The sequence below is a fragment of the Setaria italica genome, chromosome IX, assembly GCF_000263155.2.
Source record: "Setaria italica strain Yugu1 chromosome IX, Setaria_italica_v2.0, whole genome shotgun sequence".
NCBI lineage: Eukaryota > Viridiplantae > Streptophyta > Magnoliopsida > Poales > Poaceae > Setaria > Setaria italica.
In genome coordinates this window covers 4,954,242-4,963,755 of record NC_028458.1, presented here as the reverse complement: position 1 = coordinate 4,963,755, position 9,514 = coordinate 4,954,242, and the positions used below count along the sequence as shown (strand labels likewise).

General features: G+C 44.7%; 1 pseudogene; it reads right to left on the bottom strand.

Moving 5' to 3' along the window:
* Positions 1-731: 731 nt before the first annotated feature.
* On the bottom strand, positions 732-2,274 carry LOC101765246 (annotated as a pseudogene).
* Positions 2,275-9,514: the final 7,240 nt, after the last annotated feature.

Below are 9,514 nucleotides of genomic sequence, written 5' to 3'. Positions count from 1 at the left end.
AGAACACCTGGTGACGGAACTTGCAGCTCGTCGGAGATCGAGGTCGATGCAGCCCAGCTTGCTAGAAGGAACTCGTCGAGAAATTACATTACTCCTACTCCTAGGGCAATGGCGTGGAGCCGAAAGGTAAAGGTAAATGGGGCCGTTCGGTTGAGCTGGCTGTTGCTGTTAAGCAGCACAGCTGATCAGCCGGCCATGCAGCTGCTACAGCAGCGCATCAGCTAGGCAGTGGCGCATCAGCTAGGCAGCAGCGGCTGCAGGCAGCTACTTTTGTACCCAGCGATCAAGTCGAGTTTTGGAAACAAGGCCGGGAGCCAGAAACTCTGATCCTGTGAAGAACTGAACAAGTGACGCACCAATAAAATTTTTTCTTATATTTGTCTTTCAGTTTTTTCCCTTCAGTCCAAGTCCAATTTTGTATTTTGATCTTGAATACGAACACTGCCGTGAAGAACGTCGAAGCACGTTATACAACCTCCGTGAAAGCACCACATTCTCATGATTAGCAAGTACATTCTCGCAAACAGAAAACAAGTGTATCAGAAAACAGAGTCATGCATAACAACACAACCACTATGTTTCATGTTCCCACTGCAGGATGATAATGATATATTGATAAAAGTGTCAAGTAACAAATTGCGAACTCTTTTAGGTCCCAATAACTTTCAACCTTCAAAGAGGTTTCAACCACAACACTAAAAATGAGTTCAATAACCATATCATGTCTATTTACACACATGTATGGGGCCCCGAATCATTTCATAGTATCAATCCGTGAGCAGGTTCCGGCTTTTTAGGAGCATCAGCGGGTGGAGACGCCTTGCTGGGCTCCTCATTGATAACAGCAGGGACAGTCGCCACAGTGGAGATGGGGATATCTTCAGGGGTTTCAGACACATGTATCTTTGCAAATTCACCGTCCACTTCCCTGTGTGTTGTTGGGCCTTCTGGGATGTCTGGTTGTGCTGCAGACCCACCCTCAACATTCTTGTGCTCCTGCTCAGCTGCTATTTTCTCCTTAGCCTTTGCACCAACATCGTTGGCTGCACTGGTCACCTTGCTGAAGGCACCAGTTACCCATGCTGCCCCGGTGAGGACATATCTGTTCTTCATGATGGCGGATCCAGCAGTCGAGACGCTCTGTTCAGCAGCTGCCAGTGCTGACTTTGTCTTCTCAGAGACTTGGTACTTCTCATTTCCTTCACTTTATCATTGACAGCTGAAGTACCAACACTGATCTTCTGACTTAGACCAATTCTCTTGTCGAAGGAAGATACTCTAGCAGTAGCAGTTGATGTAAGCTGATGCTTCTCATCCAGAGCTTTTGCTTTGTCCAGTGCATCCCTACCAAGGATAAATCCTTTCGCCAGCATGGTCCCAACAATGTCCTCGGCCTTTTGGAGGGCAGAAGGTTTTGTGTCTTTGGGCTGGGGGTGAAAAGCAATGTTATGAACCTGCACAGCAACTATATCATGCATGTGCAGTAAATAGTAATGGCTCCAGTTATACCTCTAGATCAGCTAAAACATAAGCTGGTAGCTCATAATCAGTGGCAGGCGTGACAATGACAGCCATATCAACTATCGTGGCCCCCTGCAACAGCAATAAAAGTTCACATTAGAATATGCTACAATTTAAGTGGTATATATTTGTAAACTATTTTTTTCATTGCCATCCCAAGACATCTTGGTTTTCAAGCTAGAGCTAGAGGTCACGGTACAAACAATGTTGCAAAGTCAGTTGGAACTGGATTATATAAAAGGCAAAATTCAATGAGCAAACAAAGGTCACTTTAAACAATCATTGAAAGAGCAAGTACAAATATTTTTTGATTGGGGCTTCAGAATATAATTGCAACAAATTACAGTACAGAACCACATTGATAATATTCAGATGACTAACCTATTAAAATAAGATCATAAATGCATACCATATTTCATGATAATGTGACCAGTGAATCATTAATTCATCTAAAAGACACATTTTTTTCAGCTCCTTTAGAAAAAAGAAATACCGTAACAAGCATTGCCGTCTCAGCTCCTTCATTGTCTTTAAAAGTAATGTAGGCAACTTGAGACAGCTCATCGCCACTGCATAGCACTAAATGGTTAGTGCAACTCATAGCACAGCGTGAAAATAGGCATCATGGACATGGTACTAACCTCTGCATTTCAACATGCACAATGTCACCAGAAAAAGAAAAGAATTCCTTTATATCACGCTGTACTGCTTTCAGGGACACATTGCTAACCTTGACAGTACTAAACATGCTTGACTAAAAATAGTAAATGGCAGAACAGGAACATCTAGTCAGTGGACAGTGGTATTGTGTATGTAATATCTCCATAACAAACAAATGAATATTGGACCACAGCAAACACTTCTTCAGTATTTAGAACGAGGAAAGAAAATAAAATGTCGAAATCAGTTAGACATTAGCAGAGATACAAGTTTTCGCAGCACGGCGTGCTTCAGGGCAGCGGCAGATCTCGAGCTCGCTATTCACTACAGCGAGTGACAGTGACATTCCATACAGAGGTGAAACAAGCTTGCTATAAACCACAGGGAGTTACCTTTGCTGCATTCTTGAGACACCCCTTAAAATGCACGGAGCAAATGTAATGAAAACTACATCTCCCCCCTCCCCCCCCCCCACACACACACAAAAAAAAAAAGTAATTTCTAGAGCATAAGCAAGCAGACAAACAGAGAAATAGGCCCAAGATATTGACTAAATATATGATACAAGCATAACCAAACATATGCAGACAGTGATATGAACCAAATCACCAGAAGCGCTATCCATAACTCTCAAACACCTCATTTTAGTTTCCAGGACCTGGGCACCCTGATAACAGTCTAGTCTAGCACAAAATAAATGACATGCATATTGAACTCAAGAGTACACAGGGCATACAATTAGAACATTTCAGCCCTACAATAGTTGATCAGTGCTTTCTCAAGTCACACCAACAACAAATTAGAAAGAAATTGATAGGTTATATTCATAACAACAAATTAGCAAATGGAGAAAATATCTCCGTTATGTCAACCCATAAAGTCCTACTGCAATCCAATCACGAACTTTACTAATATCATCGTTGGCAGTAGCGGCAAACCAATCTGATGCAGGATCATTTTCATCACTTGTCCTACTAAGGTAGGTCCCATGAGCAAACATGTCAGCACCAACCATTCCCGGTTCATTGTTGTCCAATGCAAAATTGTGTAGCGCAAAACATGCAACAATAATCTTTGATTGCTTCTCCATATTATATAACGGTATACCTCTTAGAATCTGCCACTTATTCTTTAGCACTCCAAAAGATCGTTCCACAACATTCCGAAGGCACGAATGATGGTAGTTAAAAATTTCATTCAAATTCTCAGGACCTTTGACATTAAACTCCGATAAATGGTACCTGCCCTTGCGATATGGCGCCATATAACCCTCACGCAGTGGGTAACCAGAATCCACCAAATAGTACTTTCCTACATATCAACATTGTTATACAAATAGCAATTTAGATTGGCACTCCCATATGTTGCATACTATAAAACTTACGAACAACATAAGATCACCTTGGGGTGGGTGAGGGAAATGCTCAGCTTGGTTTAAAGCCTCCCTCAAAATAGCAGTGTCATGCATAGCACCCTTCTTCCCCGTAGCGACAAATGTGAACCTCATGCCCATGTCACAAATGGCCAAGACATTCTGGCTGGTGAACCCCTTTCTATTGATAAAATCATCATGTGCGTGCTCAGGGACTGACACCGGAATGTGGGTTCCATCTATAGCTCCTATGCACCCATCAAAATATGGTGAGAATTGATGCAGCCTAGGATGCACACACCTGAACAGTGGATCCATTGGCCTAATAATAGTACGTGCAAAAGAGATCACGGCATCTAACACTTCACCGAACTTCCGACTCACGGTGTCCAGTGACCTACGGAATCTATCCGACATTTGTCTCTGGCATTGTCTTGTGCCACATGCCCATAGGAACATCCCTAATGCCTCAACTGAATCACATTGTTGTGTGGATTTTAGCCCATGGTTGGACACTAAGATTGAATGCAACAACTGAAATGCAGATGGATGGAGACGGAAATTTTTGTAGCACTTCTTACTGTCAGCAAGGTTAATAGCAACCCATTGACGCCCAGTCAACTCCTGCAAGTGCAACGGACCATCTTGCACGCCACATGCACTTGAGGTAGACGATGCATACGCAGCTAACACACCAATGGTTGCACCCATGTCCCACCATGTAGACCACTCATCGGTCAACCTCGCTGGTGAGGTGCTGCTGTTGCTCGAATTTTCGGAGCTTGACTTTCCTTTCATTTTCTGACCATAACAGCGATCAATGGTCCCAGCTTCTTTAATCAGTGATCTGGAACAAATCCGATTCTTTGTTAAGCCTAGATATGCTAGTTTCAAGACGACATATAAAAAGCATGCCGTCTTTTCTTGTCTAAGAATCTCTAAAACAGAAGAATAGCATATTCAGTACCCATCTCTTAACATGTTGCGCCCCTTTTCTTTTCTTTCAAAAATCCTAGGTACTTAAATATGGAAATATGATTTCATTGCATACCTTTACGATCCATTTGAGCTTCACTTGTTGATAGCCACCTCATTCATCATGAAGACCTTCAGGCTGTAAGGTTGTAAACAATAATTTCCAAAATGTTAAAAACAACAGTAGCAGCATCATACTCAAGTGGAACGACACAAATTTATATGGATTAGTAGCTTGAATAATCAAGGTCTACCACAACATAATTCACATTATAGACATGATGCCACACCATGCCATAGTCACAGTACACATACACACATTCCTAGGTTGATGCAAATACATTGTAATCATGGACCGGTATTACTTCCTCTTGACATTATCCCAAGTCCATCGGAGCCATGCAATCCGGTTCTCTGAAGCGATAATGCTCCTATAAGATGCACGTCAGGCTGGCGATCTAAACAGCTCAGTAGCTATGAAGTACAACTCGGACCCATTCGGTACACCATCTTGTTCTACAAGTTGCAACATTTCCGTAACCTCCTCTTCCTCACGGCTGATTAGATTTCTTTCGGTCATAGTCCTTTGAATCATGCTCTCAGATATACGCTCGACATAGTACTCCATGCTCTTAGTTCTCTTGGGTGGTGGGCTATCAACAACATGCTCCTTTCCTGACCTTTGCGACACACGACCCACACTAGACCGTCCAACAGTGTCCTCCAACCAGTCAACATTTTCATCCGCCATTGGGTCAGGGTTGTCTTCACTTCCACAGCTTGGTGTTCTATCTCCAATTCCACCAACACACAACATTGGACCACCTTCAGTGTCCGTTGTCCCGAAAAGAGTGGTTAACTCATCATAGAATGGAAACGCCTTGCCACGGAAATGTTTGTTTGCCTCATTCTCCTAGAAGTCATAAATAGGAAATATGTAAGCATGAGGGCAATCCGAGGTCAAAGCCGAAGGTAAATGATAGAACGCCATAATTATTAGGACAAAAAGTAGGTACCTGTTGACGCCAGATTTTGCCACTAGTAGAATCGGCGCCAAGAAGAGGGGGAATCGGAGAAGCACAGTTGGGAATCGGCCAAATGGTGCTACAGTGTGAGATCGGCCGGTGACTTCTATCTCGCTTCGGGTCGAATATACTAGAGTCCCAATCGGTAATCTTTTGCCGATGAGGAATCGGCCGATTAGGAGGATGGGCTAATTGGGCCTGTATGGGCTTAGAAAGGGATAGAAGGATGAGGTGGAAATCAGCCCACGAAGCGTGGAGTAACCAACCTAGCACGAATCATGTTTGTAGATATTCGTTTTCTGTTTGAATTAGGGATAGAATTCTAGTCGGTTAAGAAGATATCTGTACGGGGCTATAAATAGCTGCTTTTGTAAATCTGTAGTCATCAACCAATCAATACAACAAGCTACTTTTTCTTCGTACTTACCTTCAAGCAGGCGACTTCGCCATTACTTTTCTCTTCTCACGAGTTCGTGCGGGTTGGCAGGGCTGCATCATCTTGATCTCCGGCCGATTCTGTAAGTTCCGATTATCGAGTAATATCTAAGCTTTAACTTCGGGCGTATCGCTGTTGTTTCGTTTAGATTTATTCATTAGTTATCGATATTTGCTAGATCCATAGGTTTTACCTGTTTTTCTAGTCTTTATCACCAGTTATCCAGCTAGGAATCGGTAGTTTCGGCTCTTTCTATATTCTGCTATTAAATTCATCTATTGCCGATTAGATCTGTTCCTAGTGTTGTTATCATAGCTTTGTATCGATTACTTTAGTAATTCCCTGTCTACAAGGCTACAGAGATCAGGCTGTCTTATAGCCGATTTCATTACTACAGTAAATCGGCCGATTCGCTGATAAACTCTCTCGAGATCGGAAACTTAGCCGATCGCGATTTCTGGACTTGATACGTATTCTTCCTTGCCAATCAACAGGTCAGATTGGCTGGCACGCCGCGCGAACTGCACCAGGGCATTCACCCGAACAGGAGCTAAGCAGATTCTCCCGGGTCGTGTGTCGGTCGCTGGGATTCGGTCGACCGATTTCTAGCGCCAACACACTTTTGGCACGCCTGGTGGGACCAATACAACCGCCATCATGTCGAAAGCTGCTGAAGTCTCCGAAGAGAACGTCATCGAGGTGACGGAAGCAGATCTGAAGGACGACCAGAAGGAAGAACTGGACAAGTATACGGCACAGTTCCGGAAAACTTGCCTAAAGTCTTTCAGTTGCTCCAGAAGCGGGGAGACTATCAAGAAGATTCCGTTCCCTCCTCCCCGCCAGATCACAATTTCTGAGGATTCGGACAAAATGTCCGATATGATTCAACAGTCTATTTATCACGCCTTCATTGATCAGTCCCCGGTACTTTCAAATATGGTGCATAATGCTGTTGTCAACTCCTTCGCCGGGGGGATACCTCAGGGATACAGGGGACCGGCATATTTTCAGCCGATTCCACCAAACCAGAATTATTCGAATTCGGCTTCGCAGCCGATCCAATTTTCTTTCGGGAGTTCAGGTGCTTCCTCATCATCAATTCCAATGGGATATGGCTCCATACAACTGTCCTCTGCGCCATTCCCTCCAGTTAGCCCAATTAACCCATCACCCTGGGGGACACCTTCAATCACGGCCGGTCAGAATCAATCGGCCAGTCAAGTGAACCCTCCATTCCAGACATCCTTCCAGGCTACCATTCGGCCAACCGTGCCGCCATACCAGCCTGTCGCTCCGGAGGTCAACAAGACAGCAGAGATCATGCTGTATGATGAAACAAGTGGCTCATTCAAACAGCCAGCCTTTACTACACAGCCGACTTACACTCACATACCACCTTTCAATCAGCCTCCGTTTATTCAGCCTCCGATTTACCAGCACGTGCCGATACCTCAGCCAACAGTTCACCAGCAACAGCCAGATTGGTCGGCACGTATTGCGGAGGTGATGCAAGAACAATTCGGCTTAAAGCCGAAAGTGCAAACTTATACCTACAGAACACCATACCCGTCTACATATGACCTATTGCCATTTCCCCATCGATATAAAGTTCCTGACTTCACCAAATTTTCGGGGATGGATGACACTTCGACTGTGGAACACGTGAACAGGTTCATCATCCAATGCGGGGAGGCAGCTACGCAGGATGCTCTACGGGTACGGTTGTTCTCTTCATCTCTGTCTGGTTCGGCCTTTCAATGGTTCACGACATTGCCGCCAAACTCGATTATCACATGGGCCGATTTAGAAAGACAGTTTCACAAATACTTCTACGCCGGGGTGCATGAGATGAAGTTGTCTGATTTGACCAGCCTCAGGCAAAGGAGTGATGAGCCGATATCCTCGTATATACAGAGGTTTCGGGAAATCAGAAACAAGTGCTACTCCCTGGCTCTGACCGATGCGCAGTTGGCCGATATAGCTTTTCAAGGCCTTCTGCCCTACATCAAAGAAAGATACACTTCACAAGAGTTCGAGAGTCTGAGCCAGATTGTTCACCGATTGTCTGGACAAGAGGTTCGTCCTTTCGATCCGCGGAGGAATTTCCAGAAGAAAGTGGCGTTCCTGGAAGAGTTAGAGGATGAGGAAGATGTTGAAGTCGAACTTGCAGAATGGATCAAGGGGAAGAAGCCGATATCATGCCCATTCGGCAAAAAGGAGCCGGAAGCGTTCGGTTTTGACACAACTAAGGCCGATAAAATCTTTGATCTTCTCCTCCAGGAAGGGCAGATTAAACTCTCGCCATACCATACAATACCTTCTGCCGAGCAACTAAAAAAGATGAAGTATTGCAAGTGGCACAATGCCACATCCCATGATACCAATGAGTGCAAGATCTTCAGGCAGCAGATACAGTCGGCCATTGAGCAAGGGAGACTTAAATTTGAGGTGCCGGCAAAATCGGCCAAACCAATGAAGATTGACCAACACCCCTTCCCCACCAACATGGTTGATACGGGGAAGAATTCACTCCAAACAAAAGTGCTGACATCCGAATCGGCCAAAAAGAGTGGCGCCGTCGACCCCAGAAATCAAACTACGCCTGAAGATGTCAAGGGGAAGCGGCGGATGGAGGACGACGATGGCGAATCAGAAGGGCCACGCATTACTTCCCAGTTCCTGCTCCAGAAGTACCAACGTCAGCATGAACGCTCAAGGTCCCGGGAAGAGGCAATGCGTCGACACGAGGAGCACTGGAGATGCCCGTTCTTCATTCATTGTTGGGAAAACAACCTCAGGCTACCTTCAGCCGATACTTGCCCAGAATGCAACGGTCCTGTTGACACTGGATTTTGACCAATCCTATAAATTCGGAGTACAAGATAATTGGAGTCACATACAACAATAAGAAGCTAGCATGCGTGCATATGGGCACGGAGTCCAAATCGGCTTCATTGGATTAATCGGCAAGGAGAGGCAAGGATGATATAAAGGAAAGGCCAGCACGTATGGATAAAAATGATTAGAATATACAACATGGATTCTGGTGCACTTTGCATGCCAAGCGTGGGAGGCTTCCAGAATAATTATGCATGCGGCCGATCTGTGCATGTACGGGAGGTTGTTTTATAGAATAAAATATTTTAGAGATAGAGTTGGGTTAGTTAGAGATAGAGTTTTTTATTAGAAAAGATTGTGTACGTGACTTGCCTTGTGCGTGGCTAGATGCCAACGTCCGCCCTATAAATATAAAGGGACGTGGCCATTGTAAAGAATAATCACACGATCAATAATACAACATATTTACCTTTACCTTTCGGCTTCACGCCATTGCCCTAGGAGTAGGAGTAATGTAGATTCTCGACGAGTTCCTTCTAGCAAGCTGGGCTGCGTCGACCTCGATCTCCGGCGAGCTGCAAGTTCCGTCACCAGGTGTTCTAGGCTTTAACCACCGGGCGCATCGCTGTGGTTTCGTCTAGTTTCATCTACCAGTTATCGAGTATCTTGGATCTTTGACTTACGGCG